Source organism: Chenopodium quinoa, unplaced genomic scaffold, assembly GCF_001683475.1.
Source record: "Chenopodium quinoa cultivar QQ74 unplaced genomic scaffold, ASM168347v1, whole genome shotgun sequence".
Classification (NCBI taxonomy): Eukaryota; Viridiplantae; Streptophyta; class Magnoliopsida; order Caryophyllales; family Amaranthaceae; genus Chenopodium; species Chenopodium quinoa.
In genome coordinates this window covers 2694389-2710500 of record NW_018744895.1, presented here as the reverse complement: position 1 = coordinate 2710500, position 16112 = coordinate 2694389, and the positions used below count along the sequence as shown (strand labels likewise).

At 41.0% G+C, this 16112-nt stretch overlaps 1 long non-coding RNA gene across 1 annotated transcript; it reads left to right on the top strand.

The window, feature by feature from the left end:
* Nucleotides 1-1210: 1210 nt before the first annotated feature.
* On the top strand, nucleotides 1211-6754 carry LOC110706050. The gene is made up of 4 exons (XR_002508204.1): nucleotides 1211-2520; nucleotides 2607-2703; nucleotides 4807-6026; nucleotides 6116-6754. It is a non-coding gene; the product is annotated as an uncharacterized LOC110706050 (long non-coding RNA).
* The last annotated feature ends 9358 nt before the right edge of the window (nucleotides 6755-16112 follow it).

Below are 16112 nucleotides of genomic sequence, written 5' to 3'. Positions count from 1 at the left end.
ATCCCACATTGATCATGAAAAGAGGTTTCAAGTCCCCATTCTCTATAAATACCCACTTGGTTGGGATTTAGAGAATACAACCTTGAGTGGAATTAAAAAGGCAACTCTTGAAAAGAGTAAACCTTTGATTCGTAAAACTCATAGTTATTTTGTCCGGGTCTTGACTAACCTTCAAGACTTAGGACGCTCGGGTCAGGTCGAGGGTACGATCCGTCGGAGATCTCGTCTTTTCGGGATTTTGAAGTAAGAGCTCTTTAGGAGCGAAGCACGCGTCAAAGGTATATTTCTTGTCCTTAATCTTGTTTGATTAAGTTTATTATGCTTGTTTAATTGCTTTAATTAAGGGGCGGGTCTTGGTGGGTTTCCTTCCGCGTAGTGTCGGGTCACTACGAAACCCTACAGTCGTGGCCCTTCTCCACCCTCGTAGATGTCTAGGGGTTATTTCTGGGTGGGGAAAAGGGAGGAGGGGGTTGTTTGTGGTGGTGGAGGGTGGGGGGAGGAGTTTCGAGTTAGAGGTTATAAAACGGGTGGGTGGGTCGCCACGGGGAAAGAAGAGTGGAAAGGGAGGCGGTCGGGCGCCGCCGGCGCGCCCACCGGGGAGGATGTAGGTTGTCGGTGGGGTGGGGTATCCTGGGCGGCGGTGGTGGGAAGCGAGGGGTGGTGGCAGTGGCTGGTTTTTCTTTTTTTTGTTTTTCTTTTTTTTTGTTTATATATATTTTTGTTTTTTTTTGTTTTTATTTATATATAGATATATATATATTTTTTAAATTATTAATTTTTTTAAAAACAGACTAATCAGAATGGTATATGTGGCAAGAGGGAGAGAGGTTAACGGTCAACTAACGGCAGTGGCATGTTTAGTTATTGTATGGAAAGTGTGGCATTTGGTGAATTTTTGGAAACCTTAATGGCATTTGGTGAATTTTAAAAAAGTTGGATGACATTTGGTGAAATAGCCGAAAAAAATATAATTTTCGTTTTTTATAAAGGGGAATGATATTTTGTTTAGTAAAAAGGAATAGGGCAGGGGTAAAAAAAACGACTATTTCACCAAATGCCACTGAGCAATTGCAAAATTCACCAAATGCCATGAGCCTTTTCCAAATTCACCAAATGCCACCGAGTTTTACAAAATTTCACCGAGTGCCATTAATGACTGACGGCAGTTAGTTGACCCCACCACTTGCCACGTGTCACCCTTTGATTGGTCCGTTATTAAAAAAATAACAAAAAATAGAAAAAAATAACAAAAAATTTAAATTTTTTTTTTTTTAAAAAAAACCTGCTGCCAGCCAGTCATTCCGGCCACCCCACCGCCAAACCCCCTTACTACCGAACCCCATCAACCAGCACCGGCAGGCGCACCTCCCCTTTATGATTTCGGCCACCCCACCCCTCCCCTTCCGATTTCAGTGCCACCAGCCATTCCAGCAGCCCCCTTCCCCTCCCTTTCCTCGCACCCCCTTTCCTCACACCAGAATCGAAGCATTTCCGTTTCTATTACCATTTCCGTTCAATTTCAAGCTATCCACTCCATTAATCACCAGAATTTCTCTCTCCTCCGTTGACGGAACCGTATTCTCCCTTACAGCTTGAATTCACTGAAATCTAGGGTTCTGCGAACTGCAACTTCAAAAGTTAAACCAGTAACAAAGAGGGAAAAAGGTTGATTAAATAAGCCTTCTGAGATTCGAGCAGAAGGTGGGCTTCTCCCCCTATTTTCGAGAGTTTGCACGCCTGAATTTGGGGTGTGAACCACCAGATCGAGGCCAACACCTATTGAAACAGTCATAGCAGCAGAAAAGGAGTTCGCAAAAGGAACTTGAGTAGAGTTTTCCGATGAGTTCCCGGAATCAGAGTTGCCATCTCCAGCGAGAATTGTTGGAGAGGAGGGGTTTCGCGACGGGAAAGAGGAGGGGAGGGGGAGGGCTTGCTTCGGCGGCCGCCGGAACGCCTGCCGGTGAGGGTGCAGGTCGCCGGCGGCAGGGAGCGGGTGGTGGAAGGGGTGGTGGCTGGGTGGTTTTTTTTAATTTTTTTTAATTGTTTTTCATTTTTTTTAAAAAAAATATTATTTTTGTCAAAACTAACCAATTAGAAAGTGACCCGTGGCAAGTGGTGGGGTCAACTAACGGCCGTCAGTCATTAATGGCACTCGGTGAATTTTTGTAAACCTCGGTGGCATTTGGTGAATTTGGAAAAGGCTCATGGCATTTGGTAAATTTCGCAATTGCTTAGTGGCATTTGGTGAAATAGCCGTAAAAAAATTATAAGCCATTTTTAGATCCTTATATCCCCTTTCCCGCGAAACTCTTCTCGACCACGACGGAGCTTGAGGCGAGCAATCTGTACCAAATTTTAGGCGTGGTGCTTAAGTTACTCGGGCAAATAATCACCAAATTTTGCACCTCCGTTGTCCATCTCTTTGGGTCGAAGGGAACAGGGTAAGGTATTGTTACTCAGGCAACAAATCACCTTTTTTTGAAGCTCCGTTCTTCATATCTTTGTGTTGAAGTGAACAGGGTAAGGTATTGTTATTGACAAAGTAGTTATGTTTCGCCATTCAAAATAATGGTAGTTGGGTTTTTAATTTAACTTTTATGTTTTAGGTTATCAATGGAGGTTGAAGATCCTGCGGTAATTGGTGAACCACTCGATTTGGAGCAAGGAATTGAACTAATTGAGTTGGAAGCGGAAGAAACGGAGGTTATTTTGTTTCTCGTTCTATTCTGGTTAACTTGAATGATTGGATCTGGTGTGTAATTTTTGGTATTGAATGAATTAATTACTTTCCTAGTATGTCAACTATTTTTGACTGAACTTAGAACCTGAAAGATCCTGAAAAGTGGTAGGGGACTTAGATCCTAAAAGGTTTGGGGGGCTGGTTTAAGTGTGTATTAATTCATGCAAATGCTGTTAGTATTGTGACCTTTGACTCCTTAAATTCTGAATTGTGAAATGTGGAATGTGAGTTGGGAATTATGAATTTTGTATTAATTGTGAATGTTGGAACCCAGTTGTGAGTTGGGTATGTGATTTTCATTTGAGTTGGGATGGTTGTGATTTTGTGTTGAGTATTGAATTTGTATTGAGAGTATATAGCAAATGCATTGTTGAGCAGTGAATTGTGAGTTACTGATTTTAGTTGGTTCTACGTGATGTTGGAACTATTGTCAATGCATATTAATGATTGTTAATGGATAGCAATGTTTGTTTGTTCTTACTATTTGTAGTTAATATTATTGGTTAATATGGATAGGTAGTTAGTCTTGGTATTCTAAATTTAAAGGCAGGAGTGTTTCATTTATAATAGAAGTTAGGTTTTGTGAAATTTTGTGTGAGTAAATGTGTTGTTTAATTACTTGGCAAGAAGTGATGTCTAATACACCAATCCATAATGTATTGAGTTGTGTGCCGGAGGATGGATCGACACCTGCACGATGTGTTGTGGAGAGTGAAGAAGGGGTGTATGAGGATCTACTAGACCACCCTGAACCTGCTATGGTTTTCAGTAGTTAGGAGGATGCAGAAAAGTTTTTCAGGCAGTATGGAAAGCAGCTCGGCTTTGGTGTATTTTGAGCCTCTGGAAATTTTTAAATTGAGAAAGGGAAGACAGAAAAAAGTAAGAGGAGGAGCTACATATGGAGGTGTGAATTTTTGGTGGCAAGCCAGACTTGCGGCGCCGGGTGAATGGGAAGAGGGTATATGGTGGTGGGCTATCTTTGGAGCTAAACCAAAGGAAGACGAAGAAATGTGGTTGTCTAGTGGAGATGAGGGCAGCTTGTAGAGATGATGGTTCGTGGGAAGTTAGGAAGGCTGTGATCAAACATGGAAATCATAATCCCACTCCTCGAAAGTGCCGATACATCTCAATGTATCGGCAAGATGAAATAACTACAACTATTAGAAGGAAGTTTGGGGATGTTGTGTGTTTTGACTCGACATACGTTACAAATTAATACGAGCTACCGTTTTCCAATTTTGTTGGTGTTAATCACCATGGGCAGACTATGTTGTTAGGGTGTGCCCTTGTGTCTCACGAGGACACTGATACTTTTGTGTGGCTATTCACGAACTGGCTAGATTGCATGGGTGGCAAGGTTTTCGGGGGATTTTAACTAACTAGTAAGCGACAATGAGGAAGGCCCTGAGTATAGTGATGCCAAGTGCCAAGCACAAGTGGTGTTTATGGCATATTTTGAATAACGGTAACAAGTTGGGTAGTTACGCGAAGTACCAGGAATTCCATGATGTGCTACACAATGTTATCTACGATAGTTTAACTGGAGAGGTAAATTGGACTGTAGCAATTGAGTCCTATAGTCTTGGAAAGGATGAATGGCTATCAGGTTAGATAATTAGTAGTGGTTTTTATCATAATTTACTTATAAACTACTTTACTAATTTTAAATTTGTGGGTTGTTCTGTTGTGTTCTGTTCTTATTGTTTATACATGGTTAATGTTCTGTTCGGTGAATGGCTATTTTTTCTGCAAAATGTTTTGGCTGGGAAGTGAAAGTTCAAATTCATGCTTGAACACAATATGTCCTTTTGAATTGTTACTCTTGATTTTCTGGGCTATGAAAATTGCAATTTGGTAGGTGAATATTCCTTAGCAATTTCTATGAGTAATCCCCACAATTTAACTTTGTAGTAGAATCCAATTAAACCTCACATTGAAAAACTTAAAAGGTCTGTTTCTTTTTTCTGCCACTGAATGTATGTATATATGTGAATTTGTTAGGCCTAAGCATTGTGTAACACTTTAGAGACTGAATATATCTATATTTGTATTCGTTAATGTGTTAGGTCTTTTTGATGAGACATATGTGGATCCGCGCATATACAAAACACCTATTTTGGGCTAGAATGAAAACTACGCAGCGTTCTGAGAGCATTAATAGCTTTTTTGATAAGTATGTGAAGAGGGACACTCGGTTGTTTGAGTTTGCAGAGAGGTACTTCGATGCCATGGAAAATAGGACAAACGCGGAGAAAGAAACAGATGCAAATAGTGCCATAAGGGTGAGACAACTCATTACCGACTTTGAATAGGAGAGAGCCTTTCAAAAGGTGTACACTGATGCCAAGTTTGAAAAGGTCCAGGAGCAGTGTACCAGGCTTATGTACGTGAGTGTTCTCTAGAAAACGCAAATATCAGAAACTGTTGTGGAGCATTTGGTTGAAGATAGGGTATGGAAATATGTGAAAGAGTTGAAGAAGGAGATGCCAAGCCCGAGTAAGAGAGTTTACACTATAAACTTCAACCCTGAAATGAAAGATGCTTTGTGTGAATGCAAGCAATTTGAGTGTCATGGGATTCATGTGTAGGCATCAGTTAAAGGTGTATGATGTGAATGATGTGACTGAAGTGCCATCTAAGTATTTACTAAGGTGTTGGCGTAAAGACATTCACATGCGTCATACTCGTGTGAAGGTGGCATACCATGACCCTACGAAAACGGAAGAAGTGAAGAGGTATGATAAAATATTGACTCGGTTTGATAGTGTTTGCTTGAAGGTAGCTACTCGTCCAGAATATGTTAAGATGGCCTTTGAAGCCATTAGCAAGCTAGAAAGTAAGTTGGATGCTGCCATAGAAAAAGAGAAGGAGAAGGAGAAGAAGAAAGAGAAGGGTAACTCTAATTCAGGCTATAGGGCATCATCTCCATCTGTGAACAATAACGGTCCAAATCAGGTTGAAGAGCCAATTGCGACAATGAGTAGATTTGTTGTTGAGTCTCTTGGAAACTTGTCCGCCATAGGCCTTGAAGACATATCCCTTGACCTGGAAGGTCTTAATGATAATACACCGCTCATAACAATGGAAACACCCCAATTGGTTTCACATAATGTTAGTTTGGTGAATGTGAGTCCTTCTGTTGTTGGGAAAGTCTATTTCAGTCGGGGATCCAATATCCAAGAGAAAACCACATAGACCAAGGGGTAAGCGATTCCTTTCATGTACAGAGAAAGGTCGTACCAGACCCAGTAATAAATAGCGCAAAAATGGTCCACTTACCACTCAGGTAAATACTTGATTTGTAACGTAAGCTTAGTACCTGAATTTTGGTAGGGCTGACTATTGCTTTTGCAAATTCTTTCTATTGTTGTACAGGAAAATTTACAAGACACTTCTCAGGGGATTGAACCCTTTGCCCAAGAACCCTAACCTGCTAAAAACAAAACAAACAAGGAAGTCTAATATTAAGGAATCAGCACCAAGTACGCATGAAAGTGTAAAATGAATTCTTTGTGTGGAATCAGTAGCTAAGTTGGGTGAGGGGAACAGGGGGTAATAATTTTTTTGTTTTAAATCCATGGACAAGAAGCAAATTAGTGGTCTTCATATCCACCAAGCATGAGCACAAATGCCCCCCAGTGGGTTTGTGGTATCGGCTATGGACCAAGCTACGGCGAACTTGGTTATTTTACCAGATGAATTCATTCATGCCCAGAGTGGGTAATACGTACTTCGGGATGTTCATTCCTTTTGTTTCTACTACAAGTACCCTTACAATGCATCACAGTGTGGAAATCATTTCGGTTTAGGACGCTTATGAGTTCATTGGGGGAGATTCCTTTTTGGCAGAATTTTGGAAGCCTGCCATGGCCAAAAATGTGAAGCAGGATGGAATATGTGTTGTTTAACATATTAGTGGCCCCAAAATGGTTATATTTTGCTGTAATTTTGATCAAACGTCATATTTCTCATTTTGTATTCCAAACAAATATTGAAAATGGTTGAATGGTATAATTTGTCTATGATTATGATTTTTTGAAAATGATTACCCTATGATTATGACTTTTTTAAAATGGTTGTTTTTCAATTTGCAAATTTTTTATATATAATCTAATATGAGAATTTGATTGTATTCAATCAATAGAAACAACATGAAGAACTTCTAAAATATAAATAACAAATACGATGTCACATAAACAAGATAACTCGAGTACATAAGTAGTCACTAAGCTAAGCAAACATGGTGTTCATTGCAATACTAACCACCATTGATATTATTACATATAACATGATTGAGCTACAATAGTTCCTCCTTGTGACACCCCTTTTCTTATTAAACTTCTTAATTTCATTTGATAGCCGGTCGTTTTCTTTTTCTAAGCATTGCATTTTTGCCTTCACGATCATCAATTCAGTCGATAGCTTCTGCTTCTGAGAGATTAGGACGTTGGTTACATCCCGCTGCTAATCTACAACCTCTTCGTCCATCCATTCAAAGAAATCGCATCTCTTCTCACCTGTTTCAAAGTCGTAAAATTTGCAAGAAAGGAATCTCCTCCCCGGGTTGTCGTGTGTCCAACTGGTTCTCTTACACGCAGGAAACCCACATTCGCAGCGCTTCGACCTACTCATCTGCAAAATCGGCGAATTTATTAGTGAATTAATCTGTAATTTATTTGTAAAGTTACAATACAAATTGAGATAAGATCATAATATACTGTTAGTTTAAATGAATGTGCCCCCAATTTGAATTCTGGTATTAATTTGATTTGATATGAAATCGATTTTGGCCATTAAATATATTCGTGCTTCAAAAATTGTGCCATAACTTTTCCGTGTTTGTATCCTTGTACAATTGTACAGTTATATATGTATTTGATATTATTATTCCTTCTAGTAATACTGTTATTTTTTTTAGTAATACAATTTAATATTAACAATAAACTGCTATAACGTTACGAAAATTAAAATACAAAACTCAGTGAATAGTAATAGTAATATATATTATCAGTGAGACATAACCAATACATTAAACCATAGAGAGCACATCCCATCGTCGTTGATGGTCTTACAAAAAATTTGACTATTCTAATAGCTGGACAAATGATTTACGATGTTTAAATCCATAGGCTTATACAAAATAAATACAAGCGTTTAACAACGTACAAGTACTAGTAGCCTTCCACGTTCTAAACACTGACACGTTTTAATCTCTTTAATAAATTCTTTTTCAAACACTAGCCTTCCATTCTTTTTCAAATTACTAACTAATTACTGCTAACACTAGCCTTCCTCTTTTTCAAATTAATGACTAATTAGTAATTACTACTAACAGTAGCACTTCACTTATAAGTTTAGTTAATGCGTAGGAAATGATGAAATCTCCTTCTTTAAAATCCTTCGGGTTCAATGTGAGCATAAAGGTAAGTTCTATCGCGAATTCCTGCCTCTTGGATTGTTACGCTATCATCCAAATCAACTCTGTAAGCCACAATTTTACTCTTTGTGGATCGACCCGATTATCAGATGCCCATCGGGTGAACACAGTTGTCATGGGGGTGTCATGTCTTGCTCTAAACTGGAATGTGTTTCTTCGTTCAAATAAATCACTAATGTGAAAAATCAATCTCTCGTTCGAAGTAACACCTCGTGGATTGGCTGGAACAGGTTGCCCTTCCTATTACAACAAACCGTTACTGATGATTTTAGGTCATGATCAAGAGTTTGTATAATGATTTACAATTTTTACTTGCCGTGTTGTACGCAAGAACTACCTCGTCCTTGCAAAAATCCCTTTCATATGGTGTCTCAGTTGGTGTGATTAGTTGACCTCGGTTGTAGAAACGCAGCTCATCTGGACGAACACCGGCTCTTCTTGCATAATGAATAAATAAGGAGTTGAAAGGTTCATCGTGACGGTATACTTTAGCCCGTCGTCGTCCACGTTCCCACCCTTAATACACATGCTACACTTTGTTAGGAGGGGAAAACCTACTAACACCACACTATCACCGATTTATATGTGTGTACCGATGCGGAAGATGAAGATGAGGACTTTTTCCTAGCGTGTTGCTTGACAAGGGTTAAATCGGTTGCTATAATCTAACTCTCAATCAAACAATACTTATACGAACGCCCTATAACCAAGTACAATGGCAAATAAAGGTTCGGTCCACGAGAAATGAGAGTAATTGCAAATCAATCTTAAACCTAAGCTTGTTCGAAATCAATGGAAAAATGGTGTTCTAAAATACTACTAATAAGATGGAATAAATCAATAAACTAAGACACTAGGGAGAACGGGAATTCACCAAACCATCGGTAACTACGCAACAAGGAATCATAGAGACAAACGGGATATGCAAAGACTATATGTCTGATCAATAACGTGCGATAGGAAGACAACGGGCAATACTAAGCTTGGATTTCTCATGCACTTAACATTACTCGATACATAATCAAACCACATTCAATAATGAAATACTCAATTCACAATCTCTTGTTCAAACCAAGAATAACATGCAATCAAATTCAAGACTCTAGGTTAGCTACTCCTATTATAATGAATTAACATGCAATCGCATATAATCAGTTTAATCACAATCCGTTTATCAAAACCAATCCTCAATTACATAGATTACCTAGGCCGGGTTTCATCCCGAAACCCTAGCTAGGAAACTACTCACACATATTCATAATCACAGTAATAATAGATTCCATAAACATCATAGATCTAAACATAAATTCTGATTAAGGAATAATAAAGCTAGATTAATAAACAAGAATGAATAATACCAATTGTATTGATGCGAATCAATGGAAAAGTTTAGAACCTTGATATCCGTCGTCAATGAATAATACAAAGAATCTTCACAAATCTTGCTTCAAATCAATCCAAGAAACTAAAATCGCTAGAATAATCTTTAAGAAAACTAATGAATCTCTAATACCAAGAACTTTCTCCAATAACTCTCTACAAAGGCTCTCAAAAACTATCTCTAAATCTGCTAAAAACGCTCCTTAAAGTCGGGCCTTATATACGTCTTCTAATTCGGAGAAGTAAAGCGCGCAGTCAACCCTGGATCAGCACGGCCGTGCTATATTTGGCACGGCCGTGCTAGCTTGTCAGTAGCTAAACCGGATTTCTTCTTCAATTTGGCACGGCCGTGCTAAAAATGACACGGCCGTGCTGAATATGCTCTAGCACGGGGCTCATACTGAAGCTGACACGAGCACGGGCAACATCTGGCACGACCGTGCCAATGTCCTGCACGGCCGTGCTGGTGCGTAAATACTGACACGACCGTGCTATTGGCTTGCACGGCCGTGTTGCCTTGCCTGGGGCTGCTTGCTCATAGGCCAGCACGGGTGTGTCTATGGTAACACGGTCGTGCTGCCTGTGCTATGTAATCAATGCACGACACTTGAACTTCCTTAACTCCTCGGACTTCGGTCAAGGCTAGCTCGGTTACGCATCAAGGGCTCGGGATCCGACTAAACTCGGTTGATATTACCTGAAAACACATCAAAAACAAACCGAAAACCCGTGAAGCACGTAATATAGGGGACATAAGCATAACAAGGAAATAATCGGCCAAAACGGCCCCAAATACATCCAAAATCATCCTAATATATGCTCTAAAGCGCGCCCTAAAGTGCGCTTGTCAAAACCCCCCAAGCTACCCTTTTGCTAGTCCTCGAGCAAAAACCAAGGGAAACACACACAAGATCAATAAACTATGCCATTGCATATAAATCAAATTAAGCACGGAATGAAGTCAATGGATCCTTCTTAGAACAACCATGCACGGAATTAAAACTCACTCAAACAAGCAACGAGACACACAATCTAAGGTATCGTTGATCAAAATGAAAACAAGACCTAAACCAAGCATAGAGAACAAAGAAGTCATGCTTCCCTCTAAACCCAACCAAACCGGCCACGTCCTCCCCTTTTGCTTCAAATCACCACCCTAATTGGCTCCTCATGATTCCTCGAAGGAACCGGAAAAAGTAATATTTTGAGGAAATAATAGGTATCTTGACATCTCAATCACGCATAATCTTTCCATAGGGTTGAAAAGCATCTCCCTCCACCGTTTGAGAACCGAACACCTCTAAAGTCTAAGGGTCTTAAAGGGTTGTAATGTATTGGCAATGGGTAAGGTAGGTGAAAACAATTTAAAAAGTGGGGTTAATTCCAAAATGAAGCGCAAGAATCACAATTCTCAAAAACAAAAGTTCAAAAGATGTAATTCACATTCCACAATCTCATTGATTTACATTCTTACACATCCCAAATTATCCATATAATACACACTCAAATTACCTTTTTCAAACTTCAAACTTTATTTATGTGTCCTTGCCTTTTTCACAATTCGGACGACTTTTCTCTTCTTCTTTTTTTCTTTTTAAATTCTATTTCTCTTTTTTTTTTCTTTTTTTAGCAAAATGAATTTCACATTACATATTTACAATTAGGCTCACTTTCAAACTTGCTCAAACCAACTATCAATCATTATTTCTTGATTAGTAAACAATAAGCTCAACAAACCTATCTAGGTAAACGCTTCACAACTAAGGGTTGGTAAAACATTGGCCATCGGGTTTGTAACACGGTTAACCAAGAATGGAATTAAAGCTCAACATGGTTAGCAAGTAAGATGATGTAAAAAGAAAATCAATTTGTAACAAAACAAAAGGAACAAAATAAGAAAAATGAAAAAGGTGCCCTCTTCATCCCTTAAAAGTGTCAAGTCGGTCTCGGGAGCTACTAGTCAACACAAAGATAAAAAAATGCGTAATCAAGGATCCAAATATGCCACTCAACAAGAACGATGAAGGCTAGAACAAATAAACCTCATGGGATCTAACAAATAAAGCAACTACCAATCAAGGGGATCAAATCCACAACCGGGAAGCGACTCCATCTTACCACAGTCCAAAGGCCTAGAGTTTCACATGACAAAAGTGTTCTATCTACCTACCCTTCGCCTAGACTTGTCTACATTGATCAACAATAGACTTAAACTGTGTATTCATCACTGGCTTAAGTGGAAATAGACATTCCATACACATTCATTCACATTTCGAATCCAACATGAACAATATTCCAAAATTTTGCAATTAGACAAGTTTATTATGATCCAAAAACATAGGAAAAGACTATGAGGCATATCATATAAGCTAAACCACACATCCTCATAACAGAAGCTTTTCCTATCTATCACAAACGTATGTCCAACTAAGCTAACTAAATAAGTTGAAAGGCACATAACGAGGCATAAAAATCACATAAAATCCCAATCGACAAACAAGTGATCGATTGATATCAACATCAACCATCCCAGGTTCCTTAGAACCGATCAAACATCCTCGAACCATTCAACTTCTTCCTAAACTAAGCTATCCTAAGCACACAAAAAAGGGAAAAGATCTCACCAAATTTGCTTCCCGGGAGCTCCAATTAACGGCCATAGCATTGTTCTTCAAACTCATGCCGCATCTCGAATGTTCCCAATCTGCAAAAAGGAAAGACATACTAGCAAACAAGTTAAGGTTATTCTAGGAAAGCAGTAAATGTTTTTGTTTTTTTTTTCTTTTTCTATTTTTTTGTTTTTTTTTTTTCGAAAGCAAATAAAAACTAAACTACCAAAAATCCAAATCCTTAAATACAAGTAAGACCCCCCCCCCCCAAGATAGAATCAAACATTGTCCTCAATGTTTACACATCAAGGACTTACAATAGTAAGGAGAGGGAGGTAACTAAAGGGAAAAGGAAAGGGATCACGAGCTAGGCCCGCCCGGGCCATAAGGGAAACGGGAGGCCATATCATCAAAAATCCTCCTTAGGTCTCTGAAGGCGGAGGTCATATCCTCGTTCGACCGGCGCAAACCCGCTACCTCGAGCCTCAAATCATCCATTCCTTGGCGGAGCCAAGCGAAGTCTTGCGCCGAGATCTGCTGGGCCGCATCCGGGCCACCCTCCTCGTCATCATCATCATCATCAGCATCATCACCTCCTTGGCCCCCGTGGGCCTGCTCATCCCCCTGGTGAGGCTGGGAACTGCGGTCTACATACTCCGTGCCCCCGTCCTCGTGCCAGGCGAAGTCGGGGTCGAAGATCTAGTTGTTCTTATTGTAAACCACCGTCCTCTACGGATCGGGCAAGTAAGCGTATGGCTTGCCTCCGACAAGCCACAAATAGCAATCCGGCTGGGATGTCCCTTCAAGCCATTACATGGCTCTCAGGGTGCGCATATCAAGCCTCGTAGTGCCTGGGATAGCCTGCAAGTCAGAAAAATCAATCCCATTATATTGCGCAAGAATGGTGATCATGCCACCGATAGTAATATCACCCCTACCCCGGGCTACACCGTCGAGGTGGTCCAGTAACCACGCTCCCATGTCTAGACGCCCGTCCCCACGGGTGAGGTGCCAAATAAACTGTAGCTCCCTAATGGAGACTACACCCGAACTATCTCCTCTAGCAAAGATAGTAGAGGAGAAGGTCCTGTGGGACAACCGAAAGGCGGGATTGACGATGGAAGTCGCCTTATCCCTACGGGGATCTCTATCCATCTTCCCCGTGATTTTCCACCAAAACAACCCGGAGTTGTAATGTTTTTAGTGGCCATCCTTAGGACCATATTTCAGGTCGGATGTCCACCCAAAGGCGGCATTAACTTGGGCCACCGACATTTGAATGGTGCCCGAGTTCATCAGTTGAAAAGACAAGTACCGGGGTGAGTTATGCTCATCCCGGTGCACATACAATGAAGACAAAAATTCGAGGGTAAGCCTCTTGTAAGTGAGAGCATGCATGGTAAGGAAAGAATCGAAGTTGGTAAATGAAAATAATTGAATCATGTCACTTTCGATCTCTAAAGCCCTAGCGGCTAAAGGGTCGTAAAACTTTGTAGCCTCTTGTAAGTGAGAGCATGCATGGTAAAGAAATAGCGGATAAGCCTACATATTTGTCCAAAAAGAACGGGTTATTAAAAACAATACCCATGGTGTCCACCATGGGTGGAGCCATGGATGAGGATGCATCGTCCCGACCCGGCCTCCTAGTCGATGTCTTTGTTCTAGGCATGTTTGATTCAAGAAATTAAGCACAATATACCAATTAACAAGCAAGAAGCTATCCTAGCATGCAATGTACTACCCTAACACTACTAAATCACCCAAACTTGCAACAATAAAGCACAATTCAACAACAAATATTCAAAAAATCTAATAAAATTGGACAAAAATTGCGAAAATCAATGAGTTTAAGAACGAATTCACCGAGGACTCCACGAAGTGGAGTTGTGTCGAGCTCAAAGAGGGCCGAATTTTGCTTCCAATCGCTTGAAAAAAATGCTCCAATGCAAGGGGGATGCCGAAATCTTGAAGAAGAATTGGGGAATTAGGGTTTGATTTGAGGAATTGGGGGAGGAGTTTGGGAGTTAGGGTTTGTTTAGAGAGAGAAAGGGTAGGAAAGAGTGTTAGAGAGTTGGGAAATAATGAGAGAGTTTGAGTGAAATTGTGTTTAAAAGAGCCGAAATACTGTCCGGAACCCGCGCTGCACGGCCGTGCTATAATTAGCACGGCCGTGCTGAAGTTTGGCACGGCCGTGCCAAATTTGGCACGGCCGTGTTGGCTTGGCAGGCTACTTTGCAGAATCGAATTTCAGATGGCACGGCCGTGCTATTTCTTGGCACGGCCATGCTGAATATGGCACGACCGTGTTAGCATGTTAGTAGGCTTTTTAGGTTTGGCACGGCCGTGCAGAATTTGGCACGGCCGTGCAGAATTTGGCACGGCCGTGCTGGATGCTGGCACGGCCGTGCTGTCTGATGGCACGGCCGTGCTAACTGCTGCAGTCTGCAGGCTTTCTTTTCGTTCAAAGCACGCATCACTCTCTTCATTCCGACTTCTAACCAGTCTTCTACCTACACAAAAACACACAAGAGCACACAAAACTCACACAAATTAGGAGCTAAACCAACAAAAAAAATTAAAGCAAAAGAAACTACTCTAGTAAAAGCAAGAAAATCGGGTTGCTTCCCGGAAGCGCTAAGTTTAACGTCGATAGCTTGACGTGGTCACATTCAACTCTTGTGACCGCATTTGAACACATCTATTACACCAACATGGGCTCCCTCATAGTATGTCTTCAACCTTTGCCCATTAACCACGAAGGATTGCAACCCACTAGAATCATAAAGCTCAACCGCACCGGAAGGGAAAACATCTTTGACAGTGAAAGGACCCCTCCATCTTGACATCAACTTACCGGGGAAGAGCTTCATCCTAGAGTTATACAAGAGGACTTTGTCACCAACATTGAACACCTTCCGCTCTATCTTCCGGTCATGGAACTCCTTAGATCGGGACTTGTATAGGCTCGCACTGTCATATGCGTCCATCCTAAGCTCCTCCAACTCATGAAGGTCCAACATCCGTTGCTCTCCCGCACTTGCTAGATCAAAATTTATCTTCTTGATAGCCCATTGAGCGCGGTGCTCTAGTTCGACTGGGAGGTGACATGCTTTCCCGTAGACCAAGCGGTATGGGGTGGTGCCTATTGGGGTCTTGAAAGTAGTCCGGTATGCCCAAAGTGCATCATCAAGCTTATCGGACCAATCTTTCCTATTCTTCGCCACTGTCTTCTCAAGGATGGACTTTATCTGCGATTGGAGACTTCCGCTTGCCCACTAGATTGAGGGTGATAGGTTGTCCCGAACCTTTGATGTACTCCATTCTTTCGAAGCATCCTTTGAAAGGCCCCATGCACAAAGTGTGACCCGTTGTCACTTATAACCGCTCTAGGAACCCCAAACCTTGGAAATATAATCTTCTTGAAGAGCTTCACTACCACCTTGTTATCATTTGTTGGGGAGGCAATTGCTTCCACCCACTTAGACACGTAATCCACAGCCACAAGTATGTATTGGTTCCCACGGGAGGAAGGGAAAGGTCCCATGAAGTCTATGCCCCACACATCAAAGATCTCAAGTTCAAGTATGGGTTGTTGAGGCATTTCATTCTTCTTGGAAATGTTTCCACTTCGTTGGGAGCATCGCAAGTCTTCACAAATTCCCACGCGTCCCTAAAGATATGGGGCCACCATAGCCCACATTGTAAAACCTTTTGAGCCGTTTTATTAGCCCCCATGTGACCTCCGCAAGGGTCGGAGTGGCACATTTTCAGCACACTATGAACTTCTTCCTCCGGAACGCACCTTATTAGGAGACCATCTACACCTCTCTTGAGCAAAATTGGATCATCCCATATGTAATGCCTTGAATCTCTCCTAATCTTCTTCCGTTGGTTCTTGGAGTAATCGGGGGGAAACTCCTCACAAGCCAAGTAGTTTACCATATCC